This window comes from Anomalospiza imberbis, chromosome 2, assembly GCF_031753505.1.
Source record: "Anomalospiza imberbis isolate Cuckoo-Finch-1a 21T00152 chromosome 2, ASM3175350v1, whole genome shotgun sequence".
Classification (NCBI taxonomy): Eukaryota; Metazoa; Chordata; class Aves; order Passeriformes; family Viduidae; genus Anomalospiza; species Anomalospiza imberbis.
Genome location: NC_089682.1, coordinates 33,224,089 through 33,234,576, shown reverse-complemented (window position 1 = coordinate 33,234,576; position 10,488 = coordinate 33,224,089). Strand labels below are relative to the sequence as shown.

At 42.8% G+C, this 10,488-nt stretch overlaps 1 long non-coding RNA gene across 1 annotated transcript in view; it reads right to left on the bottom strand.

Annotated features, from left to right (window-relative positions):
* Nucleotides 1-6,547: 6,547 nt before the first annotated feature.
* LOC137468619 (uncharacterized) overlaps nucleotides 6,548-10,488 on the bottom strand; it is a 57,896-nt gene continuing 53,955 nt past the window's right edge. Inside the window, exon 3 of the long non-coding RNA XR_010996064.1 lies at nucleotides 6,548-7,873. This is a non-coding gene — a long non-coding RNA (uncharacterized lncRNA). The remainder of the gene's footprint in view (nucleotides 7,874-10,488) is intronic.

Sequence of the window (10,488 nt, the reverse complement as noted above, 5' to 3'; positions counted from 1 at the left end):
GTGCACTGGTTCCTGTCCATTCTAGCTGAGCACTGGGGGGAGGGACACACACAAGGAACCAAAAAGACCATTCAAAAATAACACTAAACTTGAAACAGCCTCCCCCCAACCCAAAACACACACAAAAAAAAACACCAGCAACACTTCCACCCTGCATGAGGAAACTGAGCAGATGTGAGTGCTACAGAACTGGGGAGGAACATTTCCAGAATTCATCAGATTCATCATCTAGAATTCATCATATTTAAATATTTTATTATTTAAAATATTAAAAATCTTCATTAGCAGGACATAAGATACATGCTAAGCTACATGCTAATTGTTTTAAGTTTTGAGTAACTTACAATACCAAATAAAAATGGCTTTGCTTAAAACATGCCACAAGAAAGAGCAGTTTATCTATAAAACAGTATTTCTGACTACCACTCAGCAAAATCTTACCTTTCCAGCAACGTTTTCTTTTTTTTTTTTTTTTTTTTGCCTTCTTGGTTTCCATCGACCAGAACTCAGCTCATAAAACACCTCACCCAACCACAGCTGTCATTAAAGTAAGGCTTACTGTCCCCTAGCCTATCACAGAGTGCCTGATCATTGCCACCAGCTGGTAACAGACTCCTGCAAACTCAGCCCATGGAAAAGCAATCTGCTCTCCTAAACCTGGGTGGGTAAAGTCCAGCCTTTTGCTTAAAGGTTTTTTTTTTTTTTTTTTTTTTTTTTTTTTTGGGACAGGAGGGCATGTGGGTTTACCAAACCCACATTTTCTCGGAGCAGGCAAACCCCATCACCTTGTAATTCTTGACTTTATACAAGTACCAGGGGCAATAGAGGCATTACCCAAGCTGTATAGATGAGCTGGAGTTTGTCTTGCTGGAGGTTTAAATTCTCACAGTCTTCCAAAATTTCCTAAGTAGTTCATTGGCAGCTTCACAAAATGCTCCCAGTGAAGTCATTTTGCTGCATTTGCTGTTTCCCCCAGATGGAAACCAAGCTGACACCAGGGTCTGCCCCAAACTGCCCTTGCATCTGCTGGGGTGGGTTCAAACCCAGGGCTTGGGGTGCCCCTCCCTGCAGGGGGAATGAAATCAGTCTGGGTCAAACAGTCCAGAGAGGGACTGGTGTCCTGTCCCCACAGAAGGCAAACCTCTTGAGCTGCTCTTGCAACCACTCAGCATTTCAGACAAAGATAAATGAACAGCATTTCCAAGCATGCTCTGTTTTAAAAAAGTCTTCCTCTTTAAAAACACAGCCTATAAAAACAAACACTTCACAGAAGGCAAGCACACTGCCAGTCTATTTTTAAGCCTTGCACTATTATTTCCTGGACTTCATTTACACACAAAAGACTTTCAACAAAGAGCCTGACAAGAATTTGAAATACAGGCTGATTTTTTTTTTTTTCAGACAAGTGAACAGAATCTAATCACAATCATTTGGGGTAGGAAGGATTGGTGGGTTCTTTACATGTCACTGAAAAGCCCAACCACTGATGTGAATGATATGAGTCACCTTTCCATATTTTGTTCCCACAGAAAATAAAATGTTTTTTAGAGCTACTGTAAAGCAGGTAACAGGACTAACAAAGGTTACTCTCTCACCTTTTTCACTCTGTAGCAACCTTTCTTCTCAATTGGCTTTGGACTTACATCAAAAGGTGGAGATCCCAGGAGTCCCAGGTTCCTCACCACTAACAGTATTAGCAGTGGATGCATTTAGCTGTTCCTTGCTCTGTTTTGGGTGTCAGTGATATCCTTAGCTGAAGCTGGTGAAGCAGAGCTGCTATTTGTGATCTCAAGGGGTGAAGATGTAGTTTAGCTCATCTACAAGAAAGTAAGAACAAACTTTGTCAATATTTGAAATGTCGAGTTACTACCAGAAGCCTGGAGAGATCATTGCTAATGAAGGATGAAATGGATTTAATCAGTTTTACTCTACAACCTGTTGTAGGTCTTGATATAAAAAGAATACTCCATCCCTCCTCCCCACCCAAAAACCAACCAACCAACCAAAAAGCAACCAGTGAAACTTAAAAAGTGGACATTAATTTCTCAGAAGTTTGCACAGTGAATATTAAACAGAGCCCCAAAGCTCTTTGTGCCTCTGCCCAGAACCAAATGGGTTTTCTTCCTTATGTGCACTGATTTTTCTGCTGATAATGCTGAGTTTAACTCCTAAATTACAGAATCTGTTTTTCTAGGCAAGGGCACAGAAGGAATTTAGACATCCCCTTGCTGTTGAAAGTCAACCGCCTCCTCACCCTTCATGCCTCTGGAATTCTGTCTTATTACACTGAGGATCTCAAAGCCAAAATATAGGTTATCTGCTGTTCTTCACCAGAACAACGATCTGCCTGGATGCAATTGCAGAGGTTTATGTTTGCAGTCAGAGGAGGAAGGCAGTAGGTCCAAAGATTCACTGACTTCAAACAAAAATAAAACATGTTTGTGGCAGTCCTACACAGGTACACCAGCTTTACACCCTGCTGCATGGTGTACACAGAGAGTGAGAAAGCAACTTTCCAGACAAGCCAGAAATCTGATGACTTCCCATGTCTGCTGTACATTTTTATATATATAAATGCACAGCATAAAACCTTTTAAAGTATTGAATATAAGCCATGCTGGCTTTCTGCAGCAATACCAAGTTTAATCTCCCACTAGGAACTTTCTATCCAGACTTTCAGTTCCTAAGGATGAAGGAAGTTGCAATGACACCAATGCTTTTGCAAACTGCAGCTGGGTTTATCTGCCACTGCAAGCCCATTTGTGCTGCTTTGTTACAGGGAGAGAAGGCCCACGTAGCTCTGGAGCTGTCCTGTCCCTGTCCTTCCTCTCCACAGACACTGCAACGTTCATGTGATCTTCTGCAAATGTATTTACAGAAATTCACATTACCTGCAATGCTTTGTTTGCTCGAAGCCTTTGTGCAGCTGGCCACAAGGTTCACTTTTTCACTGAGCCAGTTCTGTTACCCTACCTCACAGGGCAATCCTGCCTCCTGACTCTCACTTTGTAAGAAAAGGTTTGTCCAAACACTGTCTTGAGGGAAATTCTCTCTGTTAGTCCCTTCCTTTCATGTGTGAGATGACCCACTCATCATCTACTCCAGAGAAAGCAGGTTCCTGGATGTCCTGCTGCTCACTGAGTGCTCACACAGAAATTCACCTGAGTGCAAAGGAAGCATTTTGGATGCCTGTGAGTGTCTGTGCCTGACCTGCTTAGCTTAGCAATAAAACAGCTTTGCTTGCAGTGGAAAAGTCAGGCCGGGTTCTTCCAGGCTCAGCCACATCTGTACTGCAGAGCCCACCACTGGTATTTAGTTATCAATTCCCTTGCTGGTTCAAAAACCAGGAAAGAAACTGGGTTGGTCATTTAGGACTTGACCTGTTTCTCAACTTTTGTAAAATCTCGTCTCTTTCACTCAGTTTTTCTCAGCTCCAAGATCTCCAAGTCTCATGCTTCTGGATGCAGCAGTGCCTACCTAAGCCTCCTTCTCTAATTTGCCTCACACTTATTTTTCTGCTTCTGTTGTTGGGACTCAAAGCATCTGATGACACCCAACAAGATTTTGGTCTTAATACTTTGGTTCAATGGCTCTTCAAGTTGTACTTCTGGGAGAACAGAGTCCCTTGCTGCTCCCCTGGGCCAGTGGTCTCTCCACTGGGAATGTCCACTTCTAGGGTTGTACTGAGATGTTGTATCCTTCTGGGCTGTAGTTTTGAAGGGAAAGGGGTTTAGCTAACATTTTATCACTGTCAGGGTGGAGACAGGGCAGCAGAACTCCTCTCTAGCCCTCTGAGGTGACCTAACCAGCTGCTGTTGAATTCAGTACCTGGCCTCACCCCAGGAGCTGAACTTCCATCTCTCCCAGTGCAAGAAGCTGATGGTGCTGTGACTTCCTGAGGACCAGGGTCTGCTTTCATGTTCTCCATCAGGGTTTTTGAAACTGCTATTTCTTTCTGGAGGAGTTGGGCCCTTGTTTCAGAAAAGACAGGTGTTGAGCCTTCCAAACTCTACTGCCCTGGCAAAAGAGACCCAACATTGACATTAGACAGATCCTGCTCAGCTCTGCAGGGGAGAAGTGCTCTCCTGGTGCTGCCCCTCTGGAGCCTGACTCATCTTTATGTGCTGTTAAGTGCTGGTCTTCAACAAATACCTGGAGAAACTCCATGGTTTGGATCTATTACTGGAAAAAAATCTGCAGATGCTTAGCTGGTAATGCAAATTGTATTGTTGCTACACTTATTAAATACCTAATTATCTCCTTTGGAACATAAGCACCAGACCTGACCTCTGTTTCTCCTACCTGCTGAGGGCAGAGGAAGAGATTTAAACAAAATACTCTGATCCTTCCAGGAAATACACATCTGGAGTTGATGGTCTTGCAGAGACGCTGAGCAGCTGCTTGTTTATTAATTCTCTGGAAATCTTTGTCTTGTTTCCAATAAAACACTTTCTGTAGCAGTTTCACTACATTTCCCTAAGACTGGGGCACTGTTTTTCATTTGAATTCTCTGTTTCCCGGCCAAACATTGCATTACAACCAGAGAAAGCTTGCAGGAATGTAGCAGCATATTGAGGTGGAAAACAAACAGTCCAGGGGTATTGCAAGTGTTTCCAAAACAAGCACTGCACCCTCAGCAGGGTCAGAACCAAAGTTCATCCGAAAAGGAACACAAACACTCGATGTTTGAGACAGCACAAAGAAGAAACCCCATACAAAGCACTCTGAACTGTGGGACAGGGGAGCTCCTGCTCACAGGACAAAAGGGGATGGCGTGTGTGTCATGTGTCTGCTGACATCAGCCACGATGAGGTGACCACTCAGATACTCTACCTCTCCTCCCTGGGTAAATGTGCTTAATTAAGATACCAAAACCAACGAGAAAGGGATGTTTCTCACATGGCTGACTACTGAAGAGGAGCCTGTGTTTGTGGAAAATCCCATATTTTAGGGACAAAACACAGCATCCCCCCAGTGGAGAATTTCTACCTTGGCTGGCAAAAATCCTTTCATGTCAAACTGCATTATTTTGGATGAGCAATTGCCAGTTTCTCGCTCAGTGCTTTGATATAATGTGATACACCAGACCTTATGTTTATAGGAGCTGTTAAACTCAGCACAGTCACCTGGAAACACACAAACCAGGCTTATGTAAAATATTTCCTAATAATGTTATCAGTCCAGTAACATCAGCTTGGAGTTTGGTGATCTTTTCTCATGCTTCCCAGTGATGATTCACATTTTTTTTCCCCCGGATATCCTTAGCCAGCTCCAGCTGGAGGAGGGAAGGGACCAGCCCATCAGCGGGGCGGGCAGCGGGGGAGAGAGCGCAGCTTCTGTATCTGAGAGCTGCTCAAAACTGGTGTCAAACCCAGCTCCAACAGCCCTCCGAGGCTCTTCAGGCGTTCTGAAGTGTTTGTGTCCCTGCTCCCCGCGGGTCGGCAAGGCCGAGCTCCCGGGGATGCTCCAGGGGATGCTCCCGGGGATGCGGGAGCAGTGCGGGGACCGGAGGGGACACGCGGTGGCGCTGCGGCACCGGGAGAGCGCCGCATCCTCATCCTCTTCCTCTTCCTCATCATCATCTTCATCTGTATGCTGATTCTCATCTTCGTCTGCATCCTCATCCTCATCTGCATCCTCATCCTCTTCCTCTTCCTCATCCTCTTCCTTATCATCATCTTCATCTGTATGCTGATTCTCATCTTCGTCTGCATCCTCATCTGCATCCTCATCTTCATTCTCATCCTCCTCCTCCTCCCCACCCTCAACCTCATCCTTATCTTCATCTGCATTCTCATCCTTTTCTTCATCTGCACCCTCATCTTCATCTGCATCTGCATCCTCATCCTTATCTTCATCTTCACCCTCACTCTCCTCCTCTTTCTCACATTCCTCCTCCTCCCCACCTTTGTCCTCATCCTCATCCTCATCCTCCTCTCCTGCAGCCCCCAGGGTAGCTACAACCCCGTGGTGTTTTAAGCAAGAAAACGACCAGTGCAAAAATGGTAATTTCTGCTTTTTTAAAGATTTTTTTTGGCAGAAACACTCCTAGAGAAACCGAGCACAAAGTGATCCTCGGGAATAGCTGTGGTACAAATGAACCAGGTCCTGCTATTTGCAGACTTGTGAAGTTCTGCAAACACAGACATAACTTTTTTATTTTATTTCAGTTGATGGGCAAAGAGGATTTTCCCCCACCAATGTAAAAGGTAGAGATTTAGTTTAGATGAACATCTGAAATGACACCTGAAGATTTAATGAAGTAATTGTAGTCCATCTGAAGTAAGTCTCCATAAATTTATCCTCCCTTTCACAGTCTGTGAATTAAAGGAAATTAAGATGGTTCTGTCTCAGTTTGAAATACTACAAAATTTCTAATTATGCAGGTTTCAAAAAATTGGGAAAAAACCTCACCCTATGAATTGCAAACAAAGATAAAATCAAAAAATCATTAGTGCAGACAGCCACGATCATGATACATAAAAAAGCATGTAATTGCAGTATATTAGAGAGTAACTACTTACTTTCTCTTTTAGCAAGCCCAAAATATTTCACAAAAAAGTATCAGCAATATACTCTGAGGACATTCTCAGGTAAGCAGGTGATCCTTTCCAGTTACGTGTTCCAGTGTCTCTGAAAGGCTTGCTCATTCCTGAAGGTTTTGCAGGCAATTTCAGCACCACATCACCCAAAAGGTTTTGTGTCTGACAGTAAAGAGGACCTAAAACAGGAGCTCAAAGTACAACAAATGCAACAACCACCTGGAGATGCTCATTGGCAGTTACTGTCTCCATGTGCCATTCATGGCAAGAGGAAAACCAAAACAAAACCTCAGATAAAACAAACAAGCCAACAAGTGAGATGTGTTTAGGGATTAGAAATCAGTGTTTAAGATCCTCTTAAACTGGGTTCCAATTCCCTCGTTTTGGTAAAGCTCATCTTTTTGTTCATATAAGTTGGTCAAAGATTTCCAACTAGGAACAACCACTCTGCTTTTCAGAAGGAAAACTGGAAAGCAAAATGAAATCTTGACCTAAACTCAAAGTAGCAAGCCCACACATCACCACCACCAACATTCCCTGTATTTAGGAAGCACTGGGATGGAATGAGCCCATCTGGTTTATATCAACAGGCATTGGGGGTTCATCTCTACACACGAAATGTCCCAGCCCCATACCACACAGGCAGGAAGAGTTTTACTGCACAGAAGTGGAAGCTTTGTGCTGTTATTGAGCACAGCCCTACCACACAGACATTACCTGCTCACAACACCTACGAATGTTTGTGTACAGCCTGTTTGTGGCACTGACTGTAAAAATAGAGGGCAAAAAGGAGCCAGATGAAGTAATTTTCTGAGCAGAAGCTTAGGTACAAGATGGGCAAAATGGATTTTTAAGCTCATATGTACTTCAGTCCTCCAGGCAGATGGCAGCTTTTGTACCAAGGAATGGGAGTGCTGAAGGAAAGAGATGAAGTGCAGAGCTCTAGGCTTTTTCCTTGCTTTCCAGAGCTCCAGAGGGACCAGAGGAAATTGGATATGAACTGGCTGTTCTGACTATGCTGGTGATCAGGCAGGGACCAGGTGGCTCTTGTATGTCTTAACCAAAAAGATCACTTAATCCTTATTTTCCCCCTGAGCCCTGGGGACAGGGAACAGAGCTGAGGCCAGCCCTTCAAACCAGCAACACTGATACACATGGAAGTGGGAACACCAGCTTTTCTCCTATAAGTATGAACCACCAAATGTCTCTCAGACACTGTTTGATTTTTAGGTGGAGTTGTTTCTTCCTCTCCACTCCAGTTGGGCAGTGCATGAATCTGAATCAGACTGAAGGAGCTGGTAGGACTTCAAGCTGGGACAGAAAGTGGTCTCCTGTCAAAATCAAGCAAAGATAAAACCCCAATATTACCTTCCAACTGGATTTGGAACAATTATTCATGCAAAAGAACTGAGGCTGGAAATGTGAGCCGTTTTGCTCTGCAATGAGCATGGGTTTGGGTTGGGATTTTTTTTGTTGCTGTTTTGACTGTAACAAAGGAATATTAGATCATTTTGGAAATATGAAAGCCAGACACACATCTGTCATTGCCTGGTTGTCCTGAAGTCTTCTGGAAAAGCAGAGTCAGACACAGAATATCACAAATCTCTTAACCAAGGCTGACTGAACGGGTAAGGAGCCATAAGAGGTGACTGCTCCAGTTTCTTTAGAGATTTTGCACAAATTGAACCAGTACAAAATGGCGCTTACCGCTTTTGCTGTGTTGATTTATTCAAATCCACTTTACTATCAAACTGTCCCAGGATCAGCAGCTCCTCAGGATAATCCCCAGCAATCAGCTCCAACAGGGAATTCCTCCTTAATGAGCATTCACCCTTGTGATACTTTCCAACTTTTCTATTATGGACTTGTCCTGGTAGAATGATCTTTCTACATTCAGTAATATATTGTCCACATCAACTTGCTGGCAAACTTCCTGCTTTTGATGTATCAAAAAAAAAAAAAAATTATTGTTAAATTTTGAACTCTTCCTCCTCAAAATCATTTTTGGCCAGCTTTATTATTGCTTCACATTTAGCTTGCCAGAAGGCCTATTATCTTTTCTGCAATCTCCATTTGGACTCCACTTATTGAAGGGTATCTTTTATATTTCTAATAACCTCCTTAGTTTGCTTTTAGCCATACTGGCTTCTCTTCATGTCCCTGGTTCTCTTAGACATCAGGAGTGACAGACTAGACTCCAAACACGCTCTCTGAAAAGAAAAACTACACAACTCCCTTGAAAGAGGCCAGAATTATTGTTTACTTTTTATAGTGATTTTTCAGTGAAACTGAAAAGTATGCCCACACTGTAGCAGAAAATAAGGTTCAAAGTAACTTGCTCCCTCTTAGAGTCATCCCAGTTTTCCAGGATGAAAATAGGAGCATCTGCAAAGCTGAGGGAGAACAGTTTTCATGTGGGGAACAAGATTTAAGGATGTAAGATTTAAGGATGAGATTAAGTGCTTCAATATGCAAAATACCCACTAGCAGGTCTAAAAGGTTTAATCAGGTCTTATGAAGCCATGCAGGTTGAAAGGATTTAACATTCCTTGGAAAAAATACTGAGCTGTTGATAGTGCAGGAAGCTCTGAAGTGAATAATTCTCAAAGCACATGCATGGAGCTGGCAAAGGCTGTGCAGACCCTTCAAACAGTGGTCAAGAGGGAATGTGTGATTTAGTAAATCAGTCAAGCAGGGAGCTTTCATCTTTGGAGTCCTGGTTTACGACTTACTTAAGGCGTTAATTATAAATGTCTTGGGTATCCATCCCTCACTTAATTAATCTCCACGCTCACGTGAAGTGTGACTCCAGCTCACAACCAAAAGCTCTCCCAGCACAGAGAGTGGAAGAGAGGGGAAGCTGCTGCAGGTTTTGCACAGGGTGTCAAAAGAACCCCAGCCTGAAGGTGTACAGACACCTGTGCAGCAGAGAGCAGAGGATTTGGCTTTTTCCTCCAGCAATGTCTTCCCGCTCTCAGGTTCCTGATCAAAACATGGCATCCTCAAAATGACAGCACACCATAACATCCCACCAAAGGAGGCTTTGTAGGTTTTAATGCCCCCCTATTGAAATCCCCATTGATGAAAGGAAAAGGAAGATGAAAACAGTGAGAAAGGTCACATGAAAGTGAGGGAGAGCAGAGACTGAGGAAGAAGTGGATACCAAGAAGAGAAATACATAAAATAGAATTAAAAAATATAAAAATAGACATAGGCATGTCAGAGGCAATTAGATTTAAATGTTTCAGGACGTGGACTTTTCTCACAAAGTACATTAAGTGGGGAAACACTGGCAAACACGGTTTGTTTCACTGCACTACATAGAGCACTTGCTAATTAAAAAAAATAAATCAAAACTTAGATTTCTCTGCACATTCTGGTCTTGTTGCCTGTGTAACTTGATTTTTAAAGATTTTTGATGTCTTCTAAAGCCTTTTAAGTTACCATTCTATTCAACCAGCTTCAGCATGAACATTCTTCCTCTATCATTATTCTTGCACGTGAGTTAAAGATCTAATTCCATAATGAACCCATCAGGTTATGGGAGCTTCTACATCTATCATTTATGCAATCCACTTATTACTGAAAAGGCACACACACTATTGCAAAGCATTACTAACCACTGTAACAACCTCTAAGCATTTTTTAAGAACTTTATTGTTTCATTTTTCTGCCCACAGTCAAGCTTTAATTAAGATTGCAGTTAACTGAGGCCTCATGGGCTATGTCAGGGTCATTTTCAATTTGGAAGCTCATCTGTGTGTATATTCTGGATTGCTACAGCACAACAATTTTCAGAAGCTAAAATTTTCTAACCAGGGATTTTTATATGGAATATCTGACCTCTTTTTCACACCTAGAGGGTGGAAAAACAATATTTCTCAGGTAATGCAATATTTTCCTGCAGACCCACTGGATTTGGCCCTGAAACTCCAGGTGAATATCA